This window comes from Cheilinus undulatus, linkage group 5 (genome assembly GCF_018320785.1).
Source record: "Cheilinus undulatus linkage group 5, ASM1832078v1, whole genome shotgun sequence".
NCBI lineage: Eukaryota > Metazoa > Chordata > Actinopteri > Labriformes > Labridae > Cheilinus > Cheilinus undulatus.
In genome coordinates, this window is record NC_054869.1 from 9,203,311 (window position 1) to 9,225,896 (window position 22,586).

Consider the following 22,586-nt stretch of genomic DNA (forward strand, 5'->3'; position numbering starts at 1 on the left):
GGTTCCTTCATTTAAATACTTGACTAAGGCTTGTATTTCTGAGAGCACAGTCAGTGTGTTGCTAAGAAGCTGAAAGTTTTAAGGGGATTTTACTTCTGTTTTTCTTCCTTTTTTAACCTTTGTTTGATTGTGGTGATGCATTGCACAGGAGTGGCAATCAGACTCTATTGTGATGACTTCATGTACTCTAAAGTGTAGCGAGGCCAGCAGCAGGAATAACTTAACCCTATGATGCTGCTGCTGTCATTCTTGGTCAGGTCTCCATTGAAAAGGAGATCTCTGATCTCAGAGGGACTAACCTGGCTAAATAAAGGTTAGATAGAACAAATAAAAGTGAAAAAGTGAGGTCTTTAAAATTGCCTGCAGCAGCACCACGTCTCAAGTGCCTGATACGCACGTGCTGAGATTCTAGAGAAGGCTCGTTCATTTTTTTCCTCTCACCCAAAATAGACAAAACAAAAAAAATATATGAACAGAGAGACATAATTACCTTGTATAAGCAGATATGTATGTCCACTAGGGCTGAACGATTTGCATAAATAATCTAATTCCATTTTTTCCCCCAGTATTGCGATTGCAATTTAATATGTGATTCTTATTAAGTTCCTCAACTTCTGCATTTTTCAACAAATTCAAGCAATAAATCATTCTATATCATAACCTACAACCAATCAGGAACACTCATCATACATTTAACCATTTTAGTGCAAAATGGATGTAAACATGTAAACTTGATGGAGAAAGCACTGCTCTAAAGATGCTCCCTGGGTTAGTCAAGCAGCATGCTCTGACTTTTCAGGTAGTGCATGGCTAGGAACCCCCATATGAATAGATGCATAAATGACAATGTGCATTGAAAACAAAGAAATTATTTTAGAAGCAATTAATCCACAGTAGTGTGAATCTGAATATGAGGGTGCAACAATCTTTAAACTATAAAGGAGGCAGCTGGGGTGGAGGAGGTGAAACTGGCTATAAGCTTACTGCAGCTGGGGCTATGAACTAATGATAATCTTCATTAATATTAGACAGAATGAACTAGTTATTTCTGCTCATATTGCAAATTTGATACCCATTGCTTTATTGAAGGGGATTATCACTTTTATGTCACTCATTTTGACTAAAACAAAAACATACATAAAACATGAAAAGAGGATTTTTGTAAACCATTGAAAAAAACGGACACTTGAATTATTGCATAATGTGGATAAAATCTCTACTGCTGCAAAAATGAATGTATTAAACTGCTATTTATACAAATATCAAGTTATGGTAATATTGCACCTTCTGTGATTTGTAAATTGCAGAAGGCCATATTGCGATTTAATCTTATTTGCAATGAATTGCCCAGCTGTAATGTCCAAATCAGTAGAATATGTTTGCAATGAGTTTCATAATGGGCCTGATGAAGGCCATAACCTGAAAAGCATACATTTAATAAAGTTTTTTCTCATAACTTAAACAACACTGGAGCTTTCCGTTTTCACATTTGTACATAGACTTTGTCACAGGGAAGATAAGCACCGTACAATTGCACTCCCTGTTTGTGTTTTTCAAAGTAAAAGATAGGTGGCATTTTAAAGGTGAAACCATACTCACCTTGTTTGTGTGAAATGCTTTTATTCTGAAATTTCCCGTCTCAGTTCAGCTATGCGATGAATCAAGTCACTTTTAGGGAGATTTACTGAGGCAAACTTATGATGAAAGACAGGACTGTAGGGAGGCACAGCCATCATGCAGCAAACATCGTTCCTGTGTGAAAGTCATGATGGAGCAGATACGCAATGCAGCCGTCGCACAGCAAACACACACCTAGTCTGAAATGGTCATTAAGACCACTACATAAGAAAGTTTATACTGCTACTGGAAGCCACTGTTCTGTTGCTGTATCACATTCATATTTTGCGCTGCTTACTTGTAATAGACAATGATTATTCTCTGCCTATGGCAAGTTCAATCACCCAAGCTTGCCCCTGTAATATGGAACCCCCACCCTACAACCCCATAATGTTGTCGTTCCATAAGGCTTTCCTAGCTAGGCTCCATCTACCTCCACGGCTCTTTTCTCATTTTAAATAGAGGACTCATTTCAATAGAAACTGCGCTCCATAGGGTTTATTTAGCATTTACCAGTAAGGAAACCACTGTTTTGATGTCATGGATCAACTTCACATAATAAGGGAGAAAAGCTGTTAAAAGTGCCCTTATTTTGAGTCTTCTCTTCATCACCATTGAAATGTTATTTTAAGACATTGTGACCTATTTTGTGCATATTTTGTATAGCAATGCAACAACACAAGTAAAAGTCAATTATTATGTTAGTGCAAAGACATGGTTGTTATTTTTTGCAATGTGTGCAAAAACATGACCCATTTATTTGTGATATGTGGCTTACCCCCCCCCCCCCCCCCCCTTTCTGCAGGAAATCAGCAAAGTTGGGCTTGATTTGTCCTTGGTGCTTTTAGGAATATCGCTAGAGTCTGAGTGCAGAGCCAAGATTCCTATCAGCTACGCTGTGACAGATTTGATTGAAAGCTCCAAATGAATACTTCCCTGAGACCAGAGGAGGACGAGGAGGAATCACAAAGAAACTGCTAAGCTGTCAGAAAGTACACCTGGCTCTGGGAGGCACAAACAACGTAAACAATTGTTCAGGATGGTGCAAAAGTAGCGACAGTACAGCTGTCCCAGCCCCCCTGAGCTATAAGTAAACACCCAAAGGAGCCTGAACTCAAGCGTAGCTCAAATGTCAAGTTTCAGGTTGAAGCCTAGGAAAACGTCGGCTCAGCTCTGCCGGTGATGTCTGAGGACTTGTTGTGTCTGGAGTCGCTCGCTAAAGCTCCATCCCAGCGCGCAGAGGGGGGTTGTGACAGCAGCTGCCTGAGTAGCCTGCTTTCATGTTGGCTGAGGTGTGAGGGCAGCTGGAGGAGTGCAGACGCACATTTCTGAGGCTAAAGAGGAGAAAACAGAAAACAACAACTCGTCTCGGTGAATCAGCCTCCTGCCTCGACTGTAGATTCCCACAAAGTCATATTTTTAGAGCAGCACTGATTTAAATCACAACTTCAGGAGCCCGTCATGATGTTAGTCATGTTGACTGAACAGATTTGTCCGTCTGCAGTCTGTGAAATCTTACTACTGCATAGTTTGTTATAAAGCAGACAGGGGCTTTCACATGGCAGAGAAAAACAGTCCATACTTAAAGACGCCTGTGCAAAAAAAATATATATTTTTGTACATTTACACTAAAAAACTCTCCAACCTCAGGTTGGCCCCTTGACGAATCCTTAGCATCCTAGATGCCTTAAACTTTTGCACATGACTGTATATCCTTGTATATACGTGCAAATAACATCTGTGTTATTTGCACGTATATACGTGCAAATAACATCTGTGTTTTAATTGAGCAGCTGTACATCCAAGGTTGCTTATATATATCTGAGAGTGAGATCAACATGTGTGGATCTAGACAGGAGGGAGCAACAACTTCAGATCAGATCATGATGAGAGAATTAGATTGCTTTAGACAAATTAAGGTCTGAAAATCCCTTTTCACGTTCAGATAGCCTGTGAACTTAAAATCACTTAGAATAACAAATTTTCAGTGATGTAAAGCAGTGCCAAATACTAGGACCCTCACCCTCCATGGATTCCACTAGAAAAACCTCTTTATAATCACCTTTCTACAGCTCTTGGGGTCAAATCCAGTGTGATGTAGCCTTTGGGTAAGCAGTCGAGCCAGTTATGTGACACAGTCTGCCTCTGAAGCAGAGTTGTGTTCGCTCTTTGCAGACATGTGGCTCCATCCTGAGAGCTGTGTCGACTGGGAGAGGCTGCTGGTGCTGCCAACACATTTTTCAACTGCTGTCAGGGTGATGCCTCGTGGTGCTCTTAATGAAGTACAGGCAGAGTATCGATCCTCCCATCTCATGGGTAATTCATGAAGCAGGGGCTAATTATTTTCTGAAATCGTCTGAGGCAGTAAAATGAAGAAAGTTCATGAAGAAGTGGGTGGCATGAGTGAATCTTTTTTTTTTTTTTACTTTACCCTGGGTTCACGTCCTCAAACTTTTATGGGTGACATAAATTCATCTCAGTCTAGATTTGAAGGATCTTTCATTGGGGAAAAAAGCAGGAATTTGCTACAGAGGCTTCATTGCCAGTGTATGAAAAGGTCCAACAAGATTAAGAGCGCTGCTGGTTGGTGCATCAGTGAAAAGCACTCTCTTGCATACAGTATTAAAAACACTCACACATAAAGCTAACACTGTAAAAAGAAACTCATTAATGTAGAAAAACAACCACACCATGCCCAACATATGAATAAATAAAAAGTGTGGTAAAGTGCCAGATCAAAGTGCTGTAGTCCAATAAAAAGCTTAGGTTTATATAAAGTGCTAAAGTCATTAGACAACCACAAGAGTGAACAGAAGTTATTGTAAAGCTCTGGTTTGTTATTGCTGCATAGAAGATGTGGTGAAGATGTTCTTGAAGTGATTCATGTCATTTTGATCCAAAAGCAATTTTCCCCACCAAAGTTATGCTGGGAGTGTTATCTTGGCCGGCGAGGAAGCAGGAGGGGTGTGTTTTATGGGAGCCTGTAAAACAAGACAGAATCAGAAAAGACAAGAGGCGTGCTGGTTTGACTACAGAAATTAACAAAATTAAAGCTCTCCTAGCAGATTAGCTAGTAAAGAATATTAGAACAAATATTTTTATTATAACAATGCTGAAAATGAATACCTGTAGTGTGAGAAGTGTCTTTAAGAGAGCTTTTGGAGAATTTTTATGTGATTCTGCATTCCCAATTTTTCCTTGATTTAATTTAGCACCTTTAGGGGTATAATGCTGTCAGAGTAGATGTGCAGCAGATATAGCAATGTAGCATGAGTCTCTTAATCCTGACTCATGAATCTGCAACAATTTCTCTACCGTCATGAGTATTTCACACTTGTGTGTTGGTGTGTCTGCATAGCTCTGCAATTAGCACTTAATAGTGTGAAATCTTTGAGTTGCATATATTTGATAAGTGAAAAGTCAATGTCTTGAGATGATTTGACCTACTATTAAGGAACTGCATTGTGAAATTCACAAGCAGTGACTTCCTGTTGCCAGAGGATGGCGCTGTGCAATTTATCAAAATTTGAAGATAATGATTTTTTTTAACAACTTGTAAATATTGGCAGAAATGTTTGGATCTACCAGTACTGCTAACAAATGTTTAAACTAGTATCTACTGATATTAATATAATGTCATAATATCATGCAGGCCAACTTGTAACTTTGAAAATGTTTTATTGAATTTGTTCTTACATTCTCTTTTATTTGCTTTTATGGTTCACTTAATTTATATTAAAAAAATGGATCTAGCTGTTGGGCTTAGTCAAAACCTGCTGTAAAATCGCAGGCACTATTAGTGATCTGACTGACTTATTCAAACTCAGAACTCTTAAAAATGCCTAATCAATCCTTGGTGAACCAGACCATTCACTCTTTAAGGAGTTCATGCTGCTCCCCTCTGGACTCAGATATGTCCTTTCATTATGTAATGATGCCTATAGCCTTTTGAATAGTTCAAGGTAAAATCTGTGTTTGACATATCTATTTTAATGCTGTTGCTATCATTTCCTATGTGTCTGCACATTTCTTATGTGTCTGAACTTTTATTTCTATGGTGCGAGGAACTGTTTGTATGGTACTGCTGGCTGTGAAGCAAATTGCGCCAGGTAATAATGAAGATACCCCTAATCCTTGAACTCTGTTCAAGGAGCAAGAGGTCACTCGGAAACAAGGATTAGGGGTGAAACTTAGAAATGGGGCTCAGCTGAAGTTTCCAAGTTAGATCCATATCTTGCAGAGCCACTGTAATTTATTGAAAAATGTACCTATAATTAAACAATATAATAATAACTATTTATATAGCACCTTTAAAAACAAATTTCACAAAGTGTTTTGACAATAAGCAGAATTTGAAATAGGACAAAGCATCAAAACACAACACAAGAATAAGAACACAACAAGAAAGACAGAATTCCAACAACGGAGGAGCCCATGAAAAATTTGTCATAATAACCCAGCAAACACATTATAAAAACAAAGAACAAAAACAAAAAACCCAGAATAACCTAGATGCACCCAGGAAACACAGGATCCAAAGAGACCTGAGGACCAGAAATGTAAACTGTAAGAACAAATAAAAACAAATTTAGATGAGTAGTGATTATTAGATCAGAGTACAACAATAAAAGGTAGAAACTGTAAGATAATAATAACAGTAATAAAGATAATGTGATTGCAGATCCATATTCTCTTGTTTTATCACATGAAGGAAAAATCATATTTACTTTTCAACCACCTGATTCAGAAGAGCCAGCACATCCTTCCCGTCATGGAAAGCTTTTAGTCTTGTTTTTACTCCTTATTTCATGCGGAAACAAGGTCAGCTGTGGTAAAACTGCTGCTATGCTAAAGCTATCATCACAGCACTGGAAGCAGCCACTGCAAATGCCTTTAAGTAAACTCCATAGCTGATTGGTCCGATCAGTCTTCGTTTGTAGATTTCAGATTTTCAAGATGGATTTGCATGATGAAAGAGACGGAGTCTGGCAAATCTATCTGCTTTGCAAGGTTTTATCAGCATATCCAATATTGGCAAAATAAAATCAAACATTCTGCCTCCCTAGTTACAAGGATTAGAGGCAAAATCTTCCCTTACAAAATGGGGCAACCCTTAAAGTTTCTAATACATCATCAGTTGTTAACATCAGTTGTATTAACAGAAGTGGCGACAGTACCAGACATTTCTACTACAAGCAATCATTCAAGAATGCATTGGAGAATTTTTGTAGTAATTTTCAAATCTTATAAATAATTTGCAGGGCATTCATTTTTGAATGGATGAGATTATTAGATAGCATTATTATTATTATTTAAAATGTCAGATATTAAACCTCTAAGCTCATTTTTTAGGTTTGGAACCAATAACTGTTTTTGTTCATTCTGGCTGCTCTAACCAGTCTTGTTTCTGGAATCTATAAGCAGCCTCTTTTAGCAAGAACAACCAAGAAAGCCGGTCTGCATGTCATTAAAGAACAAAGAGAAAAAAGTAAGCAATGACGTGGTAAACATGGAGCAATTTGCCGAGTGTGTAGAGGCCTAAACTGAAGCGTATGTTGAATGGTGTTCATTAGAAAGACAGTAAAATCACTCTGAATGAAAGCAAATTGTGCTTAGAACCTACAGCATCTCTCTGGTTGCAGATTACTGACAACTTTGCATTGATGACACATTTATACAAATTTAATTCTCTCAGTTAATTTATCTTTCTATAACTGTCTTTAAGAACATTTCATCTTCCTGTCAGCATCTCAGTCTTTCAGCATGGACTGTAATTGACATTTAATTTGTTGCTAGACTAATAAGAGGGTGTGATTAGTCGCATGCGAGGACATGCGACTGTCACACGTCTGTCACATTCCTCATAGCCCAGAGGAACCACTTCATCCCTCTGTGTCAAGCAACGCCCCACACAGAAGGCTTTCTGCCATAAGCTCGTCAATCTGCAACCAGTCTTTAGCCACTTTCGGGCACTCATCATCTGTCAAACACTGTTACAAAGATTGATGTGTCCTTAGCTGCTTCCCGTCCCTCTGAGGGAGGAGTAAAACGGAAGTTTAGAGTGGAAGTGAAACAAAGATAGACGCTTTCATTTCCACGTGTTGGTAAACCACTTTAGGAGTCCGACTGCACAGAAAAATCATTATTTCTTCTCCCATGCTCACACAGAAGACGGGCTGCTGCTGTCCTTATCTGCCCTGCATACAGACCCTTAATGCATGATAAGTGTGTTTACCGCTCAGCCGTTAGCGGTGTGTTGCTGCTTTACATTCAGTGTGTGTGTGGGAGCCCAGAGAGTCAGTGACAAGGGCTGCCATTCAACCACTTCACTGTGCTCATTTACAATCTGCTCTCCACATTGCCTGGCTAAGTGGTGACTGAGTGAGGCCTATTTTTACCTCCCTCTCCTGTAACTGGAGCACAGCGCTCGCTCATTTAAATGGGTAACAGAGCTAAACGGCAGGTAGGTGTCAATCACCAACTATGGATGCATATAAGATGTAATTCATTTCCATTTTGCTTCACCTTCTTCCTCCTTTTCTTTTTATTTTACACAGACAAGTGGATCCAGGATGATTTTTTTTCATTTTAAACGCCAGCATGGCAGCTCAGGGATCTGCTCTTTAATATAAACGGTGCTGCTGGGAGCATTTAAGAGTTTAACTTTACTGAGAGATTCATGAAGCTCAGTAGCAGTTTGGGCTCCTGAGTAGGCTGCCTGCCAATTCTTATCTTCAATTCAGAGGAAAATTTTATCACCTTTCTGTGTGTACAAACCAAAGAGGCGAACACATCCTGGCCACTTTACCGAGCAAACTGCTCTGATAAACGTTTATCTCTTTCACTTGAATGTTAAATGCATCATTAGCTATGAAAGTGCAAACAAATACATCCTTGGACCCTTTTGTATCTTATCAGGAACTTCCTGGCAGATTTCCAAGCTGTCATTTCACATTCACAGAGTTTTTTCTGCAAAGTCCAGGCTCATCATCATTGGCTTCGACCCATGTCCGCTGGAAGTAAGTGGAACAGATGGGCAGGGGGGCTTAAGTGGAGGAGTGATTGTGCTGGTGACACCTGTGCATCACGCGTGTGCTGCATGCTCCTGCAGCTGTGTGTGCACAAATACACGCTCTGATCCTGTTATGCTGGCTGAGATCGGATCAGTCTCGGCCATATGGGCATAATTAGCTGATGTGGCTGAATCAAAATGCACCAATTTATCAAAGTGTTTGGCTCCAAACGGCAGCCACAGAATTAGTGCCATCCCTAAAGATTCTTTCTGTTGAATTAACATTTTCAACCAGAGAAACTGCAGACTTTTGACTCAGCTATTTAATTTATGCCAGTGCTGGCTTAGCTAAATCCAATTTATACATTAGTGATGTTTAGATAATGAGGCTTGCATGTTATATATATATGATTTTTCCCCTACTTGTGTATTTTAACTATAATATTTATTTTCCAGTAGTTACAGTGATTATATAATAACTCTGGTATTAATAAGACACAGTAGTGGGGGGGGGGGTGTTAATGGGGGGTTGATGGGGGGTTGATGGTGCCCCCCCTGTGTGACTTCCTGGCTGTGCGGTGGTGTCCCCAGCGAGGGACTGGTGAGGCAGGTGGTGATGTTGCATAACCTCTCTTTCTCCCAAGGGGAGAAAAGAAGGAGGGGTAAACAAACAAAAACAAATCTCCACATGGTCTGGTAGATCACAGCAGGATGGGGTACAGGCCCTCAGGTCCCTAGCTGCCTCTTCTGTGTCTCAGTCTGGGACAGTGCAAATTAATAAAGACCTTGAAATGTAAAATGCAAACCTAAAGTCAACTAAGAAGTTTTCCTAGCTGGCTGTGCTTGGGACTTTCTCTGCTGCTGGGGGACAGCAGGTTGAGGGTACTCTGTGTCATAGAAGGTCATGAAGGTTGTGATCATGGACAATCATCTTTGTATGATCATTATGCTTATGTTATAGAAGTTTTTCAATTATTTATCACATCTATTATTTACTTTTTAATGTATGTTATTATTGACACCATAGCTATACTAAAAAGTAGATTGTGTCACTTTAGATATCTGACTACTTCATCAGAACAGAATAATTCATGTAATTGCATTTATTTTATTGTGTGTTACTTGGTCATTGTTGCTGTAGTCTGTAGTTCTCTCAGACTGACTAAGCTTGTCCTCTAGGATTGTCCTGTATTTTGCCGCAGTCATTTTACCCTCTACCTTTGTAATCCTTCCAGGGCCAGCGGCTGAGAAGCATCCCTGCGGGATGATGCTGCTACCACTGTGCCTCACAGTGGGGATGGTGTGTTTGTGGTTATGGACAGTGTATGGTGTCTTGTCTGATGGCCAATAAGCACCATTTTGATCCGATCAGACAAAAGAACTATTTTCCATTTGACCGTGGAGCCTCCCAAATGCCTTTTGATGGACTTTAGTCAAGTTGGTGTTTTTCAACAGTGGCTTTCTCTTTGCCACTCTGCCATAAAAAAGCTTTGACTGGTGAAGAACCTGGGCAACAGTTACTCCATAGCTGCAGGAGCTTGTAACGCCTTCAGCGTAGTCGTAGGTGTCTTGGTGGCCTCTCTCTCTCCTTCTAGCACTGTGGCTCAGTTTGTGAGATTTGCCCGATCCAGGCAGATTTACACATGCATGTGCAATATTCCTTCTATTTCTCCATGAAGGATTTAACTGAACTCCAGGTGAATGTGTAGGACTTATACTTTATACTCTACCTGACTTATACTTTCTAATAACATTTTCTCTGAATTTGTCAGGGTGTTGTTTTGTCTTCATGGTGTAATGGTAGCCAGGAATACTGATTAACAAGTGACTAGATCTTCCAAATACAGTTATCTTTATACTACAATCACTTGAGACACATTCACTGCACTCAGGTGATCCTCATTTCACTAATTGTGAGCACCAGTTGGCTAAACCTCTGTTGAATTAGGTCAGTCATTTTAATAGGGGTGAATGTTTATGCAGACAGTTATTTTACATTACATATTTTAGTTTTATTAATATTAATTTGTAGAAATCTGTTTTCACTTTGATATTAAAGAGGTTTTTTATTTTTTGTCAAATAAGCCAAATTATATTGACCATTATTGATTTAGAAAATCAATAAAAGATTAAAACATCCAGTATGCCCATGTGCACCATGCTAGGCTACATTATATCCAGGTAGTGATAATGCTAATCTACCTGCCAACCCTACTACACCGCCACTAACAAGCTCCTCCAACTCATATACAAGGACTGATGGGCAGCAAGAGCCAGGACATCACTGGAGTTGTCAAGTAGAAGTCTACCTTCATAGGTGCTTCATCCAATTAGTCCAACGATACCTCAGTGAGGTTGGATAGTGAGCCCAGATTCCTAAATCGCCACTCATCATGCCTGCTCCCCGAGCTCCACCACACCAACACAGAAACCTCCTTAACCATACCTAACACATGGCCTGGAGATATGATTACCTCTTTAAATGTGCAATGTAATTATAGCCCACCAAATCAAACTCAACAGTTTCTCAAATCTGCACACTCTCTCTTGTTTTTGTGAGTGGTTATTAGAAGATATGTTGTATAACAATGATAAATCATGTTTTTAATCTAATGGGTAAATTTTGGTTTAAAAATCAGTAAGAGAAAGTTATAAATACTTGTATGTGGAAAGACTGAATGATGTGGGAGAGCGTATGAAGATGGATGCTGTGCTCTTTTCTAAGATTGGTTGTTGAAGTACATGCTAGAGTATTTTGATCCCTGTGAACATTTCTGATAAGCTCTTTAAACTTGGCTCCCCCATTTTTGCCAATCAGTTAAAAATCCTCCCTGCTGAGTCATGGGCTCTACTGTAAATAGCAGTGTATTCTGGCCTCTCTGATGGAGAGCTGGTAGTTTAATTAAAGACATTTTCATTGTTAGGAAGCTATGACACAGCACACTTTGAATCAATCTGAATATTGCAAACTCCCTCTTTACTGAAACCTGCTGTGCTACAGAGGAATTAATGTGTCTCCGCTCTCTCTTGCTCGAGTGCTGCCAGTCTCTTTGATGCCAGGGACTAATGAGGCTTGCAATATGCCACAGCTGGCAGGCGCCCGACCCAACACCGGATACTGACTGAAGAGGTCAGGATCAAATCTCTGCTGGCAGACAGTGGTACGTTTTAAACCAGAACCAACAAAGTGGTGCATCTGCAATCATATAAATGTTTCTGAGTGTTACATAAGCAGTGTTGGGTGTAACACGGTACAAAATACTGCTGCTAATATAGTAATCACATTACTGTTTCATTAAATCCTTCAACATCCTGTGAAACGGGAGCATGGAGTAAACAAATCAAGTGCCCCTTTTAATACACACTCATACAACACTTGCTGACTCGCATGAATGACACATCAGCTCGAGTCCACGGAGAAGCAAGGAGATGTGTTAAGATATGACCAACACTTTGGATTAGTAGCTCAATAGGATAAGAATGTGACAATATAGTTTAAACTCTTCCCGCACCTGAAAAAACTCCACTGTTGTGAACACTGCATCAGATCTTTCTAAACATCTTCAAAGAAAGCAGACTGATGTCATGTTCACAACAGACGTAAGTGATGCCCTATTGCGGGTATCTGCACACATTAATATAAGGAGTTTACTCGCTTAATTATTTTAAATTCAAGCAACTAACGTGCTCCACTTGTGCATTAATCGCGAAGGGGGGAGGGGCTTCCTTCTCTCACATCTGGCATTTCTGTTAGTTGTCAACAAACATGGCAGAGCTTACATACGCTGAGAGGATTGCTGTTTTGTATCTGATTTGGAAAGCCTTTAAGCGATGGAGACACTGCTCCACCTCCAAGTGAGCTCCTTTTTATTCCTATGCCAGTAGAACACGCATATTATGTTGTATCGCTCAGGGTAGCCACAGACAGACACCACAAGTTTCTCCTCCATTTTTCAGTTGAATGAACCCCCCCCCCAGACTGGTCCTTTTGAGATCTTCTGTGGACGTTTATGAAATACATCACTGGAGGATCTCCATGCTGATATGCCATTGAAGTACAAGTGATCGAAAAAGTGCATGAATAAGAGAATGAAGCCAACAACGCAAATTCGCCTCATTTGCACCACACATTATTGGCATTCACACTGCCCGAGGTGAACTTGTGTCTACTTGCATCTTTCCATTAACTTTGCATGTTATTAAGTTTAGTGTAATTAAAGGTACAATGTGTAAAATTTGGCATTTTAGTGACATCTAGCGTTCAGATCACATCACTAAGCGACGAGAGCTTGTGAAGACCAAAAAGGGGTTCGAATCGGGCCTGAGGCCCTTTACCGCATGTCTCTCCCCCACTCTTGATCCTGTTTCTGACTCTATCCACTGTCTTCCTCTATCTAATAAAGGCACAAAAATGCCCAAAAATAAATCTTAAAAAAAAAGCAGACAAGGCTGTTTAATCACTTTTAATATAACTTTTAGATAACCCTTTTTGTTGTTGTTTTAAATACTCATACTGTAAGTTTGCAGTAGCAGTATATTGTTACATGACCAGTAAAGCATCACGCTGACAGCGTCTGGAGCTCTGCTGGAGGCAGAACCTCAGGATAACAAGCACACTGCTGATGTTCACACCCCCACACACCTGCTGTAAGTCATGCTTATACATTTACACAAACACACACAGTTGGCAGTGGCTGTTTATCATGTATAAAGTGAGGCTTGTGGAAAGCAGCTGGAGAGAGTGAACTCTGCTTTGCTGAGCCAGGGTTGAACAGTCAAATGGTTGTTGTAACATTTAGTCCCAGACTTCACTGCATGAATAAAAGGATTTTCCTCTAAAGCAAAGCCTTCTCCCCTGGTAGGCATAAAACAGTTCAAATTCATAGAAGTGAGGTTCACTGACAGTTGGAAGGGTTACGTATTCTACTCAATTACATTTTTTAATGTAATTGAAATCTTATAGGCATTTAGTGGGACAATAATCTTTGTTGCTGCAGCCTCATAGATTTTATTTCTAAAGCTTTTGCTAATCTAATTTAAATGACAATATTGGATGGGTTTCAAAGCATTTATTTGCTCTTTAGTGAAGCCTGGTAATGCTGAATGCTCCTATTGAAACCGCTCATTGACTGCTGCAAGTATAGAGTTGCTCTTGCAAATTGGAGACCTTTCAAATTGAAGATATTACCTTCTTGTTAAGCTGCTCTTTTCAATTCATAATGCAATGAGACCAACTCTTAAGTTAATGTGTGTGCAGTTGCTGGTTCTGACACAGCTTTATGAGTGGTGTGAGTGCCTCTCTGTATCAGCAGAGTAGAAGCATCACTCTTTCTGCACATGTGGTGGGTGCTTTATCAGATCGACCCCACAGGGCAGAGGTGAGCTTGGAAGTAAAGAAGCAGAGTCAGCATTAAGAAGAAATGCAACTTATTGTTCTCTTTTTAAATACGGGTGTTTAAAGGCAAAGTTGTGCTGACATCTCTTCCACTGTCGCAGCTTAAAAAGCCAAACAAACGTGTAGGAGTTAGTAAAAGAAGCTGTTTGCATACAATGCAGGGGCAAGCCGAGGGGCAAGGTGATTAACTCAGGCTTTAGCTTGTGTTTTTTAGCCATGCACCTTTGAATATATGTTTGTGTGTGAACTATAACCTCTGACAGCTATAAAAAGGTGTGAAGTCATGTCAGGGTGACTGAATGCAAGTTTGCTTTTCCCTGACTAATCCCTGCAGGCAGGCTGAGCGGCTCCACATAATCAAAGAGCACTGATTACGTCCTTACGCTGCTCATTGTATCAGCACTTTCTGCCGCTCTATCTGCTGTTTAATGGATGCTTTTATGCAAAGCAGAAAACTAAATATGTATTCACTCCTGCTGCCGTTCTACTTTTATCCATCATGCTGTTCATATTTATTATCTTTGGCTTCAGGAATAATGGAAACAGTATCTCTGGCAGCATGAAAGCAGTGAAAGATAAACCCACCTAAAGTTAGGTTGGAGCATTTCAACTGGAATGACTTCAGTACAGATTTACCTTGTTGCCAGGCAATCTGAGTCTATGGAGGGCATAGCTCAACAACATCTAATTTAGCACTACAAGGCTGCACCAATGTGTGCACACTACCAATTATACTGAAGAGCAAGAGAAAGACACATAAAGTTGGCTTAATTATAATGAAAGTTTATGCTTAAAGCATACTTATTATTAGTGGATTCAAACAGGTAGCACTGCAAAGACTTCTATAAAAATAAAAGGAAAAAAAACGCAAAAGCATGTGACATAATTTTATAAGTTTGTTTTTTTTTTCACTTATTTTACACAACCCCAATCCCCCAAAAAGTTGGGACGCGTAAATTGTAAATAAAAACAGACTGCATAGATTTTCAAATCTTATAAACCCATATTTTATTCACAATAGAACATAAACAACATATCAGATGTTGAACCCGAGACATTTTAATGTTTTATGAAAAATATTACATCATTTTGATTTTGATGGCAGCAATGCATCTCAGAAAAGTAGGGACAGGGCCATGTTTTCCATTGCATAGCATCCCCTCTTTTTTAATAACATTATGTAAATGTCTGTGAAGTGAGGAGATCAGTTAGTTGAGTTTTGGGAGAGGAATGTTGTCCCATTCTTTTTTGATGTAGGATTCTAGCTGCTCAACAGTGTTGGGTTTTCTCATTTTATGATGCTCCAAATGTTCTCTATTGGTGAGACTGGTGAACCCCTGCCCATGTTTAATTCTGAGAGACTCTGCTTCTCTAAAATGCTCCTTTAATTCCTTGTCATCATGTGATTGACCTGTTGCCAGTTCAACCTTATTAGCCACAAAATGCTCCTCCAGCTGTTTTTCTTTAGTGCCACTTTTCGAGCCTTTTGTTGCCCTGTCCCTACCTTTTTGGGCTGTGTTGTAATCATCAAATTCAAAATGAGCAATTCCTTTTTCATGGAATGGTAAAATGTCTCAGTTTCAACACTGGATATGTTCTTTTGTGGATCAAATATGTGTTTATGAAGTCTGAGAATCATGGCAGTTTTTTAAAAAAATATAAAGCATCTTCAACTTTTTTGGAATTGGAGTTGTAATTGGTTGGGGAAGTATATTCAAGAATCTTGAACAAGTCCAGGTGCTCGTTTTTGGAGCAAACTTTGGATGCCCTTCTTTGTATTTAAAGGTCTGATGAAAGAATGGATCAAGGTTGCGTGGACCTAGCCAATCACAGTAACGCTTTGTGGAGACTCTTGCAATAGCTTTGCAACAGTCAAGCTACAAACTAGAATCATCCGAGTCCTTTAACGCTTTTCACTCATGCAACCAGGAACATTTCTGAAAATTTTCAGGTTAACCTACCATGAAAATGTCCTGATTTGCTTGTTCACAGTAGTCCCTCTCTTCAGGAATTCTTCACTTTGCATGTCAGTCAATAGGGAGATGAGGGAGCTGAAACTCTTTGCTGTTTCCATTCACATGCATCCTGCTGGGTTCAACAAAATTTCAACAATGATTTCAATTTTGGGAGAATATTTTTTTTACCAAAGAGACTCAATGTTTTGAGGATTTTAACACAGCTGCTTCAAGTGGAGGTCTGACTAGCAGCAGCAGAAACCAGGGATACCAGAACCAAAGCATTATTACAGATACCTATGATCATACATTTTAAATAAAATTCTAATCATGACTGGCTGCTGATTAATCAAATTATACCTTTCAGAGACATCACGTTTGTGCATGATTTACTGCTGAATACTGCTAAGTGTATCACTTGAAGGTTTATTTTTGCTTGTCTAGGACCGTTGTTTGTTCTCTATATGAAACTTTTTGCACTGCTCTCAAGGCCAGGTCTTTTTAAGACAAAGGGTAAATAATTCTGCAGATGTCCCTCTAATCCAAAGCCCTTCATCCTGTAAGCATATGCTTGACTCTCTCTCTCTTAACTAGACTCTTTCTAAGGTTAGCCACTGTATGATATAATCATGATATCTGTTTCAGGATTGTAGCGTGCAGTTTTGACGTCTGCTGCCATTGATTTTGGGATTATCGACCAGAAACACTGAGTGACACAACCAACATCAATCAATGTCTCTAATCCAGCTGGAGTTTGAGGTTGAATGATATCATGCACAGGACCCCTCCACTGCAAATACCGCAGGCTCTTTTAAACCAGCTCTGATGCTCTCTAAGTTTAAGACATTCTAAGCTACATGAGTTGTTTCAAAATGCTCCACAGCCCGCAGAAACCTGAAGGCGACTACATATTGTCAAATGGCACTTTAACAGTCCGACTGAAATAGAACAACTTCCTCTTACATTTTGCAGCTATAAATATTTCACAGCCTTCAATGGAAAACTCTTTTGTCTTCGTTCTGCGCAATTGCATCGAGACGCGGCTCTCTGCTTGATGGAGCAATGGCTGGGATGTAGGGAGGGAGGGTGGGCTGTGCATTTTGGCAAGCATTTATTTAAAAAAGAGCATTTTGTAGTCCCAAGTTGACAGGACGCTTTAATGTTAGATTTGTAGCAGGAGACGGAGGGAGGAGATCTCAGAGCCTGTCATGATGTTTCCTCCAAAAGTAATTTGCTCTGCTAGAAGAGGACGGATGGTGCCGCTCTGCCGAGATAGATAACCATAAAGGATGGTTTCCAATGAATTACCCCTATCCTATCATACATATAAATAATGCTTTAGGATGCTAGTTGAGGCTGTGATAGGGATAAATGGGAAGTCCTACAGTGTAATACAGCTCTTTTAAAGGTCAAAAGCAGGCCTATCTGAAATATTCCCATCAGTGTTAAATTATTCCGTCTCATTAAGGCTGCTGATATGGGATAATGTATTTGTGCAAAGATGTCTGCTATAATAACATGCTTAAAGCAGTAAATTCTGACTGTTTTCAGCCCTGATTTGTCAGTGGTGTGGGAAAGATGTAAGAGCAAGGTTAATGTGAGTGTGTTAGGTTACAAAAACATCATTCTAACCTACTCTTGAATGTTTATCTTTTGACGATTTATGAATTAATTAGTGAAAAAGTGCAGCTGAGTGTCACAAACCCAGATTTTCTGACCCTGTGTTGTCATGTAAGTGGAAAAAGTGTCCGTTTCATGCCGCCTTCTTCCCGCCAAAATGTCACAACCGTCTCCGTAGCAGACTGCGACATTTGAGGTGAAGTCCCTCTTGTTTCCACACTGCATAAATGCTCACCGCCCTCTGGCATTGAAGGCTGAGTGTGTAGGCAGGTGGAAAAAGAGGAGAGGGAGGAAGGAAGGACATGCAGGAAGATGAAACAAGAGGCTCTGTGTGTTTTTCTACAGGCTGCTAGTTATCACAGTGAAGGCTTGGACCATAATGCACTGCAGTGTAGCTGTTCATTACCTGCAGCTATTGTTGTCATGAGCATAACGTACAAATCCAATGATGATTTTGGGGTGGAAGAAACTCCTTGTTTCTTTCACAGCTGCAACCTCCAAGTCGATAGCCAGCCTGCATTTTGTTGAGCTCCATAGTCCTATGGACTGAATGTGTATCTCCCCCTTTTGCTAATTTGCTCCAGAATTTCAAGTTAGTCAAAGTAATCATCAGTATTTTTATTCATGTCAGCCCACAATGCCTTCTAAATGTTCTACAGAGATACACAGTACTGTGCAGAACTTTTAGACATGTTTGGGCCAAAGATTAAGGCTTAAGTAAGGTGTGTAATGACAAGTAAGAGGGCACCTGAGGGAAAAGTCCACACCTTTTGGTCAGAGTAAAGAAGGAAGTGGGGAGTAGCACGGCCTAGAGCAGGCGTGTCAAAGTCAATCACAGCAGGGGCCAGATTCTGGATTCAGAATCCTCCCCATAGCTTTGCTATGAGGAGGAGAGTGGCTCGTGTCGTTGCCCCGAGCCCCTAATTATGAATCTTAAAGCTCAAAATATTATATGAGAAGTCAAAATTATGAGTTGAAATGCTCACGGTACAAAATAAAATGTCAAAATCCTAAGTTTGAGTCCTTATTGTGAGATGCAAAATTCAAAATATGAGATTAAAACACAAATTAATTATTTTTCCCATATTCCTGACTTCTTATCTAAATATTTTTATTCCTTTTTCAGATTTTATGATTCAACAAGGATATCTTAAATCATCAAGGATGATGGGCCAGTTATAACAGAAACATGAGATAATCTTGTGGGCCGGACTTGGTCCCAGGGCCTTGAGTTTGATACCCGTGGCCTAGAGCACTGTTTGGGCAGGTAGTAGAGCTGCCACAAGCCCCTGGTTGCACTGTGGATGCCCTAAGGACCCAAAAACCACGACGGTCCTAGGGTGTCGTACCCGGGGTGAAAAGGCCCAGACAAAAGAGATGCTGTTGAATTTGACATTGGCTGCCAAGGTCAAACTCACGCGTGTCGACATGTGTCGAGCTTGATTCTGCCCCCAGGCCTTATGATTAATACTTAGGCCCTGTTTGCAACGTTTTCAGGTGAAAATACAAAAGTTTTGTTGCATTTTAGCTGTCTGTCTACATGAGAATGGAGTTTCTGGTGCCTGAAAACGGAACAGTTTGGAAACGAGCTGCAGAGTGAAACATGTTCAGGACACCCCATCTCTGTTGCCATGTAGACAGGCAAAACACAACTTTCTGCACATGCACACTATGGTTGAAGCCAATTGACATGCGCAACTAGAGTTTTCGCACATGTGGGGGAAGGAAGGATGGGTCTCTGTGTATGTGCATGTTCTGGTTCAATGCAAAATCCCACTGCTAACTACTGGCCTTGTATGTATACTACAGCTTCTATGGTGTTTCCTGTGGACTTGTACAGACTTGCACAGAGCTCATTTTCATAATGTTCCCATCTGCACGTGGAAATATCTGAAAATGAAAATGGAAAACAAAGCAGAACGTTGTTGTGTTAACACGCCTGAAACTCATGCACATGACAGGAGGTTGATATCTTTTACAAAACACAGAATTGTTGTCAGCAGTTTAGATTTTATCCTTATCCATGGACACATCACACTAATGGGCTTAATTTTTGCCCATTTCTGTGACAATATAGCTCATTCAGCTACTGACATCAAACATCCACAGAAATGTCAAGCGTGTTCGATAAGCATCAGCACATCCGTGATGAGGTAGAGAGCATGGGAGCAGGAGGAGGGTACCGACCTTTTAACAGAGAGGGCTTTAACCTTGACTCTAAAAGCTTCTCCTGTCATCTACAGAGTGCTCAACCTCACTCCTAATGCAGATTTCATCTGAATGAACCAGGAGGAATAAAGCACAAGGCTTACCACATAGACCAGGGAGACCTGATGTGATTATTTGGGCAAAAATATGGTAAAATAGTTTTATGGGGCAGTTATGTTCACAAATAAAGGTTAATATAGTTGGTGTGTGGGCTTAAACAAAATTAAGTCTTGCCCCGTCTCCTTAGTACATGACGTCATGGCACAATTGCACAATTTACAAGTTTTGTAATAAACCCTCCTCCATCTTGTCCAATGCAGTCTTCATTATTTTTAACCAGAAAAAAGTAACAGGAAAAAGTGCAGAGAACCCCCTAAAGCCTTATGTTGTTCTACTGTATTACTCTGCTGGTTGAAATATGGTTGGTATTTTTGCCCAGGAATTTATACTTTACAAATTAGGGGAATAGGGGATCTCACACACCTGATGTGCACATCTCACATGCAGAGAATTTAGAGAATTGAGGTCTCAGCTATTTTTCTGCATGCCGTGCATGGTTATTAGCCAAAATAGACAAGGAAATGGTAAATGGAGAGCCATATTTACCTTGTTGTAGCAAATATGCACATCCACAATAGTAGCCGCCTCCTCCTAGTGAGTGAGGAGGCGGAATCGTTGGGACTGCACGTCTTCTTGGCTAAAACAAAGATTCAGGCATCTGGGGATGCCTTGGATGCTGCTGTGTCTCTGAATGGTGAGATTTTCGAAGTTGCAGAGCAGTTCACCTGTGTTGGCAGCATATTCTATTGATCTGCTGACTGTGAGGCTGAACCGCAGACTTGGACTCATGCATGGGGCAATGGGTTTGCTGAGCAAAACTGGGTGGCATTTCTGGCATCTGAGCGTGAATCTTTCGATCCTTGGTCCTCCTGGTCTTACTATAGTCTTATGAGACCTGGACATTGACTGATGGCCAGAGGCACCAGCTTGGCGCTTTTATTTTGGGTTATTGTTGGCAGGATTGTATTTCTAATGCTGATGTGCCCAGGATAGTGGGAATGGGAAAGGTCAGCTGCTTGGTACAGGAACAGCAGCTACGCTTTTATGGGCACCTGGCACACTTTCCCGGAACTTTCCAGCTCACCACATACTTGGTGCCCAGGACCCGGCAGGCTGGTCCAGATGCTGGGGGCGACCGTGTGAGTCATGGAGGTATCAGGGAGTATACCTGGAGATATGAGGCAGGTCTGGATGATGGCAATCAGGAAGCCAGAGCAGTGATGAAGTGCCAAACCGGCATAAGTTCCCATACCCGACTTCACCTGACATCAGTAGACTATGTTTGCAATTTGTTTCTTGATGACCTGGATGAAGACCATGAGATACAATTCATACTTTTAATAAAGTTGTTCTCTAAACTTCTGCCATGGTTTTTCTTTTTTTTTAATTTGTTCTGTTTCCACACCAATGCAATATGTCACTGGAAAGATAAACAAGTAAACTTCCAGTTTGTGTTTTTCAAAGTAAAACCCAAGTTTCGCATTTCTTTGGAGAAAATTTCTTTGTTTTTGCAGAATGCTTTTATATTGAATTCTTCCTGGTGCGGTTCCACTATAAACTGAATCAAGTCAGTTGTAGGGAGGTTTCTTGAGGTAAAACTTAGGAATAATGACAGGGCAAAACACGCTGGAAGTCATATGGTGTTGCTCATATGTTGGCCAACACAGGACAAGATTTGTGTTGCATATTCTGACATGGTTTGCAGGACAGTCTTAAGAGGTATATCCAAACCAAAGTGGGCAGGTACTCAGTTAAAAAAGAAAGAACTGAGTGAACGGGAAAAACGTCTTCCAACTTGCAGGGCTCCAAAAGTTCACGTTGCACCACAGCAGTGACATTTCATGCACTGCTTCTCTCCGTCTGACTAAATTGACAAGTACGTAGCGCCTCATTATGCACAGGTGCAGGTAATTGCATGAAATCTGACTCGATGGCATCATAAAAGATAAAAATAAAAAGCCTTTTAGTTTGATCTGACCTATACAGTTAGTGCTTAACTTGCACACAAGTCTTGCTGTGTGCTTGAAAAACTGCCATGTGATTTGAAGACAAAGCTGAACGTTTAACCTTGAGATCCAAAGTCACTCTGGTTATAATCCCTCAGTGCAGGACTTACAAACGTCTGTGTGTAAAGTTGTAATATTCGTGGCGAGACCTCCCACCCCTGCTGTCCCAGAAGCCTCTTTCTCCTACCTGCTGCTGGGTCGTCATATTTTCCACCGTGGGCCGAAGCAGCAGACCATCCCGGCTCAATAGAGCCTCCATTCATTCATTGAACTTTGAGGGAGGGAGGTGGAGGCTGCTCCCAGAAACGGCTGCTGTTCTCCTCTCCTCGTGAAAAGGTGTGGATGTAAAAGGCTCTGACTCATGAACTGTTGGGTTTATTCATGGCTCAGTAGAGACCGGCGCTGTTAATAATCCCGACTCAAGGGATGCTATGTGGACTGAGAGAGAGAGGCGGCATTGTTGTGAGGAGAGAGACGGGCTTTGCTCCGACTTCGGTCGACTTTAATGAGATCCTTTTTCACATGGATGTGTTTACTGTAAACTCTTCCTTCCTGTTCGTCTGAAATGCGCCACCAAGCAAAGAGTTCGACTACAAAAGAGCCCAAAGACAGACAAAAAGAATCGTACACTACTTGCACTAACACTGAAGTCAAAATGAGCCTTTACAAATTACTTTCATGCATATGTGATTTTGGCCCTGCACCCCTTTTTT

The 22,586-nt window shown here is 40.5% G+C and overlaps 1 protein-coding gene across 2 annotated transcripts in view; it reads left to right on the forward strand.

Annotated features, from left to right (window-relative positions):
• Positions 1-22,586, forward strand: part of zdhhc8b (zinc finger DHHC-type palmitoyltransferase 8b) — a 134,887-nt gene that overhangs the window by 29,411 nt on the left and 82,890 nt on the right. Inside the window, exon 1 of one of the 2 annotated variants that reach the window (XM_041788010.1) lies at positions 11,660-11,790. The exons of the other annotated variant lie outside the window; for it this stretch is intronic. The gene's annotated coding sequence lies outside the window, so the exon portion shown is untranslated. Of the gene's footprint in view, positions 1-11,659; positions 11,791-22,586 lie in introns of those variants that run through there. 2 annotated transcript variants of the gene reach the window in all.